Below are 9,597 nucleotides of genomic sequence, written 5' to 3'. Positions count from 1 at the left end.
GCTGTCATCAAGGCAAAGGGTGGCTACTTTGAAGAATCTGAAATAATACCCTTGAACTTTTGACTGGAAGTGTGTGTAACACAGTGAATTCGGAAAGTATTCAGACCCCTTGACTTTTTCCATATTTTTATTACGTTACAGCCTTATTCTAAAATGGATTAAATTGAAGACACAGTAACCTCTAATGACATCACAATACCCCAGAATGACAAAGCAAAACGCTTTTTTTATTTTTAAATTTGTGCAAATGTATAAAGAACTGAAATATCACATTTACATAAGTATTCAGACCCTTTACTTTGTGGCCTAGCCAGAGCCCGGACTTGAACCCGATCGAACATCTCTGGACAGACCTGAAAACAGCTGTGCAGCGACGCTCCCCATCCAACCAGACAGAGCTTGAGAGGATCTGCAGAGAAGAATGGGAGAAACCCCCCCCCAAATTCAGGTGTATTTGTATTTATTATGGATCCCCGTTAGCTGCTGCCAAAGACTATTTTGTAGTTAACATTTTAATGTTAGGTAAGCCTTTTCATCTATCAGAAGACGGTCGTCATTAGCATCATCGCTAACGGCTACATAGTGGCAGACAAACACATGTACACAGAAGGGTTTTTCCTGTTGCCTCTTCAGAAAGTTGAAAGAAAACACGATTCACTCATGCATTTTGTTCATGCCTTATCATTTTAGGCTAATTTAATTGTTCTAATAAGTTCAATACCTTCAGTTGATTTCCGACTAATAAGTTCAATACATTTTTGCTTCTACTGGGAAGACAAATGTTCCCAAACTGGTTTATCCACCTCCCACCACTTGCCCTCGTACAGAACCAGGCATATAACCTATCAACTCTTGCTCACGTGGGGTGAGGGGCATGACCTTGCAAAGTGTGCATGCTAAATCGATTGTTTAAAGAGCCACCGTGTGGCCCTTTTACCATCATGCCAGGTTTCACCCGCCTAGGCCTCACCGTCTCACGGGAATTTGTCGTTTTATTTTCCATTACGGAAAGAAGAGTAGTAATAAACAGGAACAAATACAGTAACACCAATTTGTAAGTCGCTCTGGATAAGAGCGTCTGCTAAATGACTTAAATGTTAAATGCAGTAAGGCTTTGCTGCTTGAACCCCTAATAATAATAATAACAACAATAATAATAATAACAATAACAATAATAACAACATAATAATAATAATAATATTAACAATAATAATATTACCAATATTAACAATAACAACAACAATAATAATAATAATAACAATAATAATATTACCAATATTAACAACAGCAATAATAACTAACAATAACAACAATAATAATATTACCAATATTAATAATAATAATAACAACTATATTAATAATAACAATAACAACCATAACAACAATAATAATATTACCAATAATAATAGCAATAATAATAACTAACAATGATAACAATAACAGCTAACAATAACAGCAATAATAATAACTAACAATAACAATAATAATAACAACAATAGTAATAACAATAATAACAAAACATTTTACTCCTACCTTTCAAGATACACAAGCACACTTACAGAGTAAAAATAGAATAAAATAGTTCCCATAAACAGGACATAAGACAACACACTACCTCACATGTTCTTCTGTCTTTAGTAGACCCTGTGATTTATATAATCGAAGAGAGGAAATATCAGATGTTTCTGCACACACACACACACACACACAGTACCAAGTCACCGTGGCAACTAATCTTCAACACTGCAGTGAAAGAAACATGACCCTTGAACAGACAATAGACTGTAGCATGGCAGAACAGCACACTAGACCAAATCAATCTATAGACTAAATCAACAAAACCAATCTATGGTTGGATGGGCTAGACAAAACCAATCTATGGTTGGATGGGCTAGACAAAACCAATCTATGGTTGGATGGGCTAGACCAAACCAATCTATGGTTGGATGGGCTAGACCAAACCAATCTATGGTTGGATGGGCTAGACCAAACCAATCTATGGTTGGATGGGCTAGACCAAACCAATCTATGGTTGGATGGGCTAGACCAAACCAATCTATGGTTGAATGGGCTAGACCAAACCAATCTATGGGTGGATGTGCTAGACCAAACCAATCTATGAACTAAACCAGGGCACTCCTGGAGAGCTGCCCTTCTGTCGGTTTTCACTCCAAACCCAGTTGTAACTAACCAGCATATCAACTAGTTAATTATTAGAATCAGGTGCGCTAGATTAGGGTTGGAGTTAAAACCTACAAGACAGTATCTCTTCAGGAACAGGGTTGGAGAGCCCTGGACTAAAGATGACAGTATCTCTTCAGGAACAGGGTTGGAGAGCCCTGGACTAAACTAAAGATGACAGTATCTCTTCAGGAACAGGGTTGGAGAGCCCTGGACTAAACTAAAGATGACAGTATCTCTTCAGGAACAGGGTTGTAGAGCCCTGGACTAAACTAAAGATGACAGTATCTCTTCAGGAACAGGGTTGGAGAGCCCTGGACTAAAGATGACAGTATCTCTTCAGGAACAGGGTTGGAGAGTCCTGGACTAAACTAAAGATGACAGTATCTCTTCAGGAACAGGGTTGGAGAGCCCTGGACTAAACTAAAGATGACAGTATCTCTTCAGGAACAGGGTTGGAGAGCCCTGGACTAAACTAAAGATGACAGTATCTCTTCAGGAACAGGGTTGGAGAGCCCTGGACTAAACTAAAGATGACAGTATCTCTTCAGGAACAGGGTTGGAGAGCCCTGGACTAAAGATGACAGTATCTCTTCAGGAACAGGGTTGGAGAGCCCTGGACTAAACTAAAGATGACAGTATCTCTTCAGGAACAGGGTTGGAGAACCCTGGACTAAACTAAAGATGACAGTATCTCTTCAGGAACAGGGTTGGAGAACCCTGGACTAAACTAAAGATGACAGTATCTCTTCAGGAACAGGGTTGGAGAGCCCTGGACTAAACTAAAGATGACAGTATCTCTTCAGGAACAGGGTTGGAGATCCCTGGACTAAAGATGACAGTATCTCTTCAGGAACAGGGTTGGAGAGCCCTGGACTAAAGATGACAGTATCTCTTCAGGAACAGGGTTGGAGAGCCCTGGACTAAAGATGACAGTATCTCTTCAGGAACAGGGTTGGAGAGCCCTGGACTAAAGATGACAGTATCTCTTCAGGAACAGGGTTGGAGAGCCCTGGACTAAACTAAAGATGACAGTATCTCTTCAGGAACAGGGTTGGAGAGCCCTGGACTAAAGATGACAGTATCTCTTCAGGAACAGGGTTGGAGAGCCCTGGACTAAACTAAAGATGACAGTATCTCTTCAGGAACAGGGTTGGAGAGCCCTGGACTAAAGATGACATTATCTCTTCAGGAACAGGGTTGGAGAGCCCTGGACTAAACTAAAGATGACAGTATCTCTTCAGGAACAGGGTTGGAGAGCCCTGGACTAAAGATGACAGTATCTCTTCAGGAACAGGGTTGGAGAGCCCTGGACTAAACTAAAGATGACAGTATCTCTTCAGGAACAGGGTTGGAGAGCCCTGGACTAAACTAAAGATGACAGTATCTCTTCAGGAACAGGGTTGGAGAGCCCTGGACTAAAGATGACAGTATCTCTTCAGGAACAGGGTTGGAGAGCCCTGGACTAAAGATGACAGTATCTCTTCAGGAACAGGGTTGGAGAGCCCTGGACTAAACTAAATATGACAGTATCTCTTCAGGAACAGGGTTGTAGAGCCTTGGACTAAAGATGACAGTATCTCTTCAGGAACAGGGTTGGAGAGTCCTGGACTAAACTAAAGATGACAGTATCTCTTCAGGAACAGGGTTGGAGAACCCTGGACTAAAGATGACAGTATCTCTAAAGGAACAGGGTTGTAGAGCCCTGGACTAAACTAAAGATGACAGTATCTCTTCAGGAACAGGGTTGGAGAGCCCTGGACTAAAGATGACAGTATCTCTTCAGGAACAGGGTTGGAGAGCCCTGGACTAAACTAAAGATGACAGTATCTCTTCAGGAACAGGGTTGGAGAGCCCTGGACTAAACTAAAGATGACAGTATCTCTTCGGGAACAGGGTTGGAGAGCCCTGGACTAAAGATGACAGTATCTCTTCAGGAACAGGGTTGGAGAGCCCTGGACTAAACTAAAGATGACAGTATCTCTTCAGGAACAGGGTTGGAGAGCCCTGGACTAAAGATGACAGTATCTCTTCAGGAACAGGGTTGGAGAGCCCTGGACTAAAGATGACAGTATCTCTAAAGGAACAGGGTTGGAGAGCCCTGGACTAAACTAAAGATGACAGTATCTCTTCAGGAACAGGGTTGGAGAGCCCTGGACTAAAGATGACAGTATCTCTTCAGGAACAGGGTTGGAGAGCCCTGGACTAAAGATGACAGTATCTCTTCAGGAACAGGGTTGGAGAGCCCTGGACTAAACTAAAGATGACAGTATCTCTTCAGGAACAGGGTTGGAGAGCCCTGGACTAAACTAAAGATGACAGTATCTCTTCAGGAACAGGGTTGGAGAGCCCTGGACTAAAGATGACAGTATCTCTTCAGGAACAGGGTTGGAGAGCCCTGGACTAAACTAAAGATGACAGTATCTCTTCAGGATCAGGGTTGGAGAACCCTGGACTAAACTAAAGATGACAGTATCTCTTCAGGAACAGGGTTGGAGAACCCTGGACTAAACTAAAGATGACAGTATCTCTTCAGGAACAGGGTTGGAGAGCCCTGGACTAAACTAAAGATGACAGTATCTCTTCAGGAACAGGGTTGGAGATCCCTGGACTAAAGATGACAGTATCTCTTCAGGAACAGGGTTGGAGAGCCCTGGACTAAAGATGACAGTATCTCTTCAGGAACAGGGTTGGAGAGCCCTGGACTAAAGATGACAGTATCTCTTCAGGAACAGGGTTGGAGAGCCCTGGACTAAACTAAAGATGACAGTATCTCTTCAGGAACAGGGTTGGAGAGCCCTGGACTAAAGATGACAGTATCTCTTCAGGAACAGGGTTGGAGAGCCCTGGACTAAACTAAAGATGACAGTATCTCTTCAGGAACAGGGTTGGAGAGCCCTGGACTAAAGATGACAGTATCTCTTCAGGAACAGGGTTGGAGAGCCCTGGACTAAACTAAAGATGACAGTATCTCTTCAGGAACAGGGTTGGAGAGCCCTGGACTAAAGATCACAGTATCTCTTCAGGAACAGGGTTGGAGAGCCTTGGACTAAAGATGACAGTATCTCTTCAGGAACAGGGTTGGAGAGCCCTGGACTAAACTAAAGATGACAGTATCTCTTCAGGAACAGGGTTGGAGAGCCCTGGACTAAACTAAAGATGACAGTATCTCTTCAGGAACAGGGTTGGAGAGCCCTGGACTAAAGATGACAGTATCTCTTCAGGAACAGGGTTGGAGAGCCCTGGACTAAAGATGACAGTATCTCTTCAGGAACAGGGTTGGAGAGCCCTGGACTAAACTAAATATGACAGTATCTCTTCAGGAACAGGGTTGTAGAGCCTTGGACTAAAGATGACAGTATCTCTTCAGGAACAGGGTTGGAGAGTCCTGGACTAAACTAAAGATGACAGTATCTCTTCAGGAACAGGGTTGGAGAACCCTGGACTAAAGATGACAGTATCTCTAAAGGAACAGGGTTGTAGAGCCCTGGACTAAACTAAAGATGACAGTATCTCTTCAGGAACAGGGTTGGAGAGCCCTGGACTAAAGATGACAGTATCTCTTCAGGAACAGGGTTGGAGAGCCCTGGACTAAACTAAAGATGACAGTATCTCTTCAGGAACAGGGTTGGAGAGCCCTGGACTAAACTAAAGATGACAGTATCTCTTCAGGAACAGGGTTGGAGAGCCCTGGACTAAACTAAAGATGACAGTATCTCTTCAGGAACAGGGTTGGAGAACCCTGGACTAAACTAAAGATGACAGTATCTCTTCGGGAACAGGGTTGGAGAGCCCTCGACTAAACTAAAGATGACAGTATCTCTTCAGGAACAGGGTTGGAGAGCCCTGGACTAAACTAAAGATGACAGTATCTCTTCAGGAACAGGGTTGGAGAGCCCTGGACTAAAGATGACAGTATCTCTTCAGGAACAGGGTTGGAGAGCCCTGGACTAAAGATGACAGTATCTCTAAAGGAACAGGGTTGGAGAGCCCTGGACTAAACTAAAGATGACAGTATCTCTTCAGGAACAGGGTTGGAGAGCCCTGGACTAAAGATGACAGTATCTCTTCAGGAACAGGGTTGGAGAGCCCTGGACTAAAGATGACAGTATCTCTTCAGGAACAGGGTTGGAGAGCCCTGGACTAAACTAAAGATGACAGTATCTCTTCAGGAACAGGGTTGGAGAGCCCTGGACTAAACTAAAGATGACAGTATCTCTTCAGGAACAGGGTTGGAGAGCCCTGGACTAAAGATGACAGTATCTCTTCAGGAACAGGGTTGGAGAGCCCTGGACTAAAGATGACAGTATCTCTTCAGGAACAGGGTTGGAGAGCCCTGGACTAAACTAAAGATGACAGTATCTCTTCAGGAACAGGGTTGGAGAGTCCTGGACTAAACTAAAGATGACAGTATCTCTTCAGGAACAGGGTTGGAGAGCCCTGGACTAAAGATGACAGTATCTCTAAAGGAACAGGGTTGGAGAGCCCTGGACTAAACTAAAGATGACAGTATCTCTTCAGGAACAGGGTTGGAGAGCCCTGGACTAAACTAAAGATGACAGTATCTCTTCAGGAACAGGGTTGGAGATTCCTGGACTAAACTAAAGATGACAGTATCTCTTCAGGAACAGGGTTGGAGAGCCCTGGACTAAACTAAAGATGACCATATCTCTTCGGGAACAGGGTTGGAGAGCCCTGGACTAAACTAAAGATGACAGTATCTCTTCAGGAACAGGGTTGGAGAGCCCTGGACTAAACTAAAGATGACAGTATTTCTTCAGGAACAGGGTTGGAGAGCCTTGGACTAAAGATGACAATATCTCTTCAGGAACAGGTTTTCAGAGCCCTGTACTAAACTAAAGATGACAGTATCTCTTCAGGAACAGGGTTGGAGAGCCCTGGACTAAAGATGACAGTATCTCTTCAGGAACAGGGTTGGAGAACCCTGGACTAAACTAAAGATGACAGTATCTCTTCAGGAACAGGGTTGGAGAGCCCTGGACTAAACTGAAGATGACAGTATCTCTTCAGGAACAGGGTTGTAGAGCCCTGGACTAAACTAAAGATGACAGTATCTCTTCAGGAACAGGGTTGTAGAGCCCTGGACTAAACTAAAGATCACAGTATCTCTTCAGGAACAGGGTTGGAGAGCCCTGGACTAAAGATGACAGTATCTCTTCAGGAACAGGGTTGGAGAGCCCTGGACTAAAGATGACAGTATCTCTTCAGGAACAGGGTTGGAGAGCCCTGGACTAAAGATGACAGTATCTCTTCAGGAACAGGGTTGGAGAGCCCTGGACTAAAGATGACAGTATCTCTTCAGGAACAGGGTTGGAGAGCCCTGGACTAAAGATGACAGTATCTCTTCAGGAACAGGGTTGGAGAGCCCTGGACTAAACTAAAGATGACAGTATCTCTTCAGGAACAGGGTTGGAGAGCCCTGGACTAAACTAAAGATGACAGTATCTCTTCAGGAACAGGGTTGGAGAGCCCTGGACTAAACTAAAGATGACAGTATCTCTTCAGGAACAGGGTTGGAGAGCCCTGGACTAAAGATGACAGTATCTCTTCAGGAACAGGGTTGGAGAGCCCTGGACTAAACTAAAGATGACAGTATCTCTTCAGGAACAGGGTTGGAGAGCCCTGGACTAAAGATGACAGTATCTCTTCAGGAACAGGGTTGGAGAGTCCTGGACTAAACTAAAGATGACAGTATCTCTTCAGGAACAGGGTTGGAGAGCCCTGGACTAAACTAAAGATGACAGTATCTCTTCAGGAACAGGGTTGGAGAGCCCTGGACTAAACTAAAGATGACAGTATCTCTTCAGGAACAGGGTTGGAGAGCCCTGGACTAAAGATGACAGTATCTCTTCAGGAACAGGGTTGGAGAGCCCTGGACTAAACTAAAGATGACAGTATCTCTTCAGGAACAGGGTTGGAGAACCCTGGACTAAACTAAAGATGACAGTATCTCTTCAGGAACAGGGTTGGAGATTCCTGGACTAAACTAAAGATGACAGTGTCTCTTCAGGAACAGGGTTGGAGAGCCCTGGACTAAAGATGACAGTGTCTCTTCAGGAACAGGGTTGGAGAGCCCTGGACTAAAGATGACAGTATCTCTTCAGGAACAGGGTTGGAGAGCCCTGGACTAAAGATGACAGTATCTCTTCAGGAACAGGGTTGGAGAGCCTTGGACTAAAGATGACAGTATCTCTTCAGGAACAGGGTTGGAGAGCCCTGGACTAAACTAAAGATGACAGTATCTCTTCGGGAACAGGGTTGGAGAGCCCTGGACTAAACTAAAGATGACAGTATCTCTTCAGGAACAGGGTTGGAGAGCCTTGGACTAAAGATGACAGTATCTCTTCAGGAACAGGGTTGGAGAGCCCTGGACTAAAGATGACAGTATCTCTTCAGGAACAGGGTTGGAGAGTCCTGGACTAAACTAAAGATGACAGTATCTCTTCAGGAACAGGGTTGGAGAGCCCTGGACTAAACTAAAGATGACAGTATCTCTTCAGGAACAGGGTTGGAGAGCCCTGGACTAAACTAAAGATGACAGTATCTCTTCAGGAACAGGGTTGGAGAGCCCTGGACTAAACTAAAGATGACAGTATCTCTTCAGGAACAGGGTTGGAGAGCCCTGGACTAAACTAAAGATGACAGTATCTCTTCAGGAACAGGGTTGGAGAGCCCTGGACTAAAGATGACAGTATCTCTTCAGGAATAGGGTTGGAGAGCCCTGGACTAAACTAAAGATGACAGTATCTCTTCAGGAACAGGGTTGTAGAGCCCTGGACTAAACTAAAGATGACAGTGTCTCTTCAGGAACAGGGTTGGAGAGCCCTGGACTAAAGATGACAGTGTCTCTTCAGGAACAGGGTTGGAGAGCCCTGGACTAAAGATGACAGTATCTCTTCAGGAACAGGGTTGGAGAGCCCTGGACTAAAGATGACAGTATCTCTTCAGGAACAGGGTTGGAGAGCCTTGGACTAAAGATGACAGTATCTCTTCAGGAACAGGGTTGGAGAGCCCTGGACTAAACTAAAGATGACAGTATCTCTTCGGGAACAGGGTTGGAGAGCCCTGGACTAAACTAAAGATGACAGTATCTCTTCAGGAACAGGGTTGGAGAGCCTTGGACTAAATATGACAGTATCTCTTCAGGAACAGGGTTGCAGAGCCCTGGACTAAACTAAAGATGACAGTATCTCTTCAGGAACAGGGTTGGAGAGCCCTGGACTAAAGATGACAGTATCTCTTCAGGAACAGGGTTGGAGAGCCCTGGACTAAAGATGACAGTATCTCTTCAGGAACAGGGTTGGAGAGCCCTGGACTAAACTAAAGATGACAATATCTCTTCAGGAACAGGGTTGGAGAGCCCTGGACTAAACTAAAGATGACAGTATCTCTTCA

The sequence above is a fragment of the Salvelinus fontinalis genome, chromosome 15, assembly GCF_029448725.1.
Source record: "Salvelinus fontinalis isolate EN_2023a chromosome 15, ASM2944872v1, whole genome shotgun sequence".
NCBI classification, from domain to species: Eukaryota; Metazoa; Chordata; class Actinopteri; order Salmoniformes; family Salmonidae; genus Salvelinus; species Salvelinus fontinalis.
Note: the sequence above shows the minus strand (reverse complement) of the source record.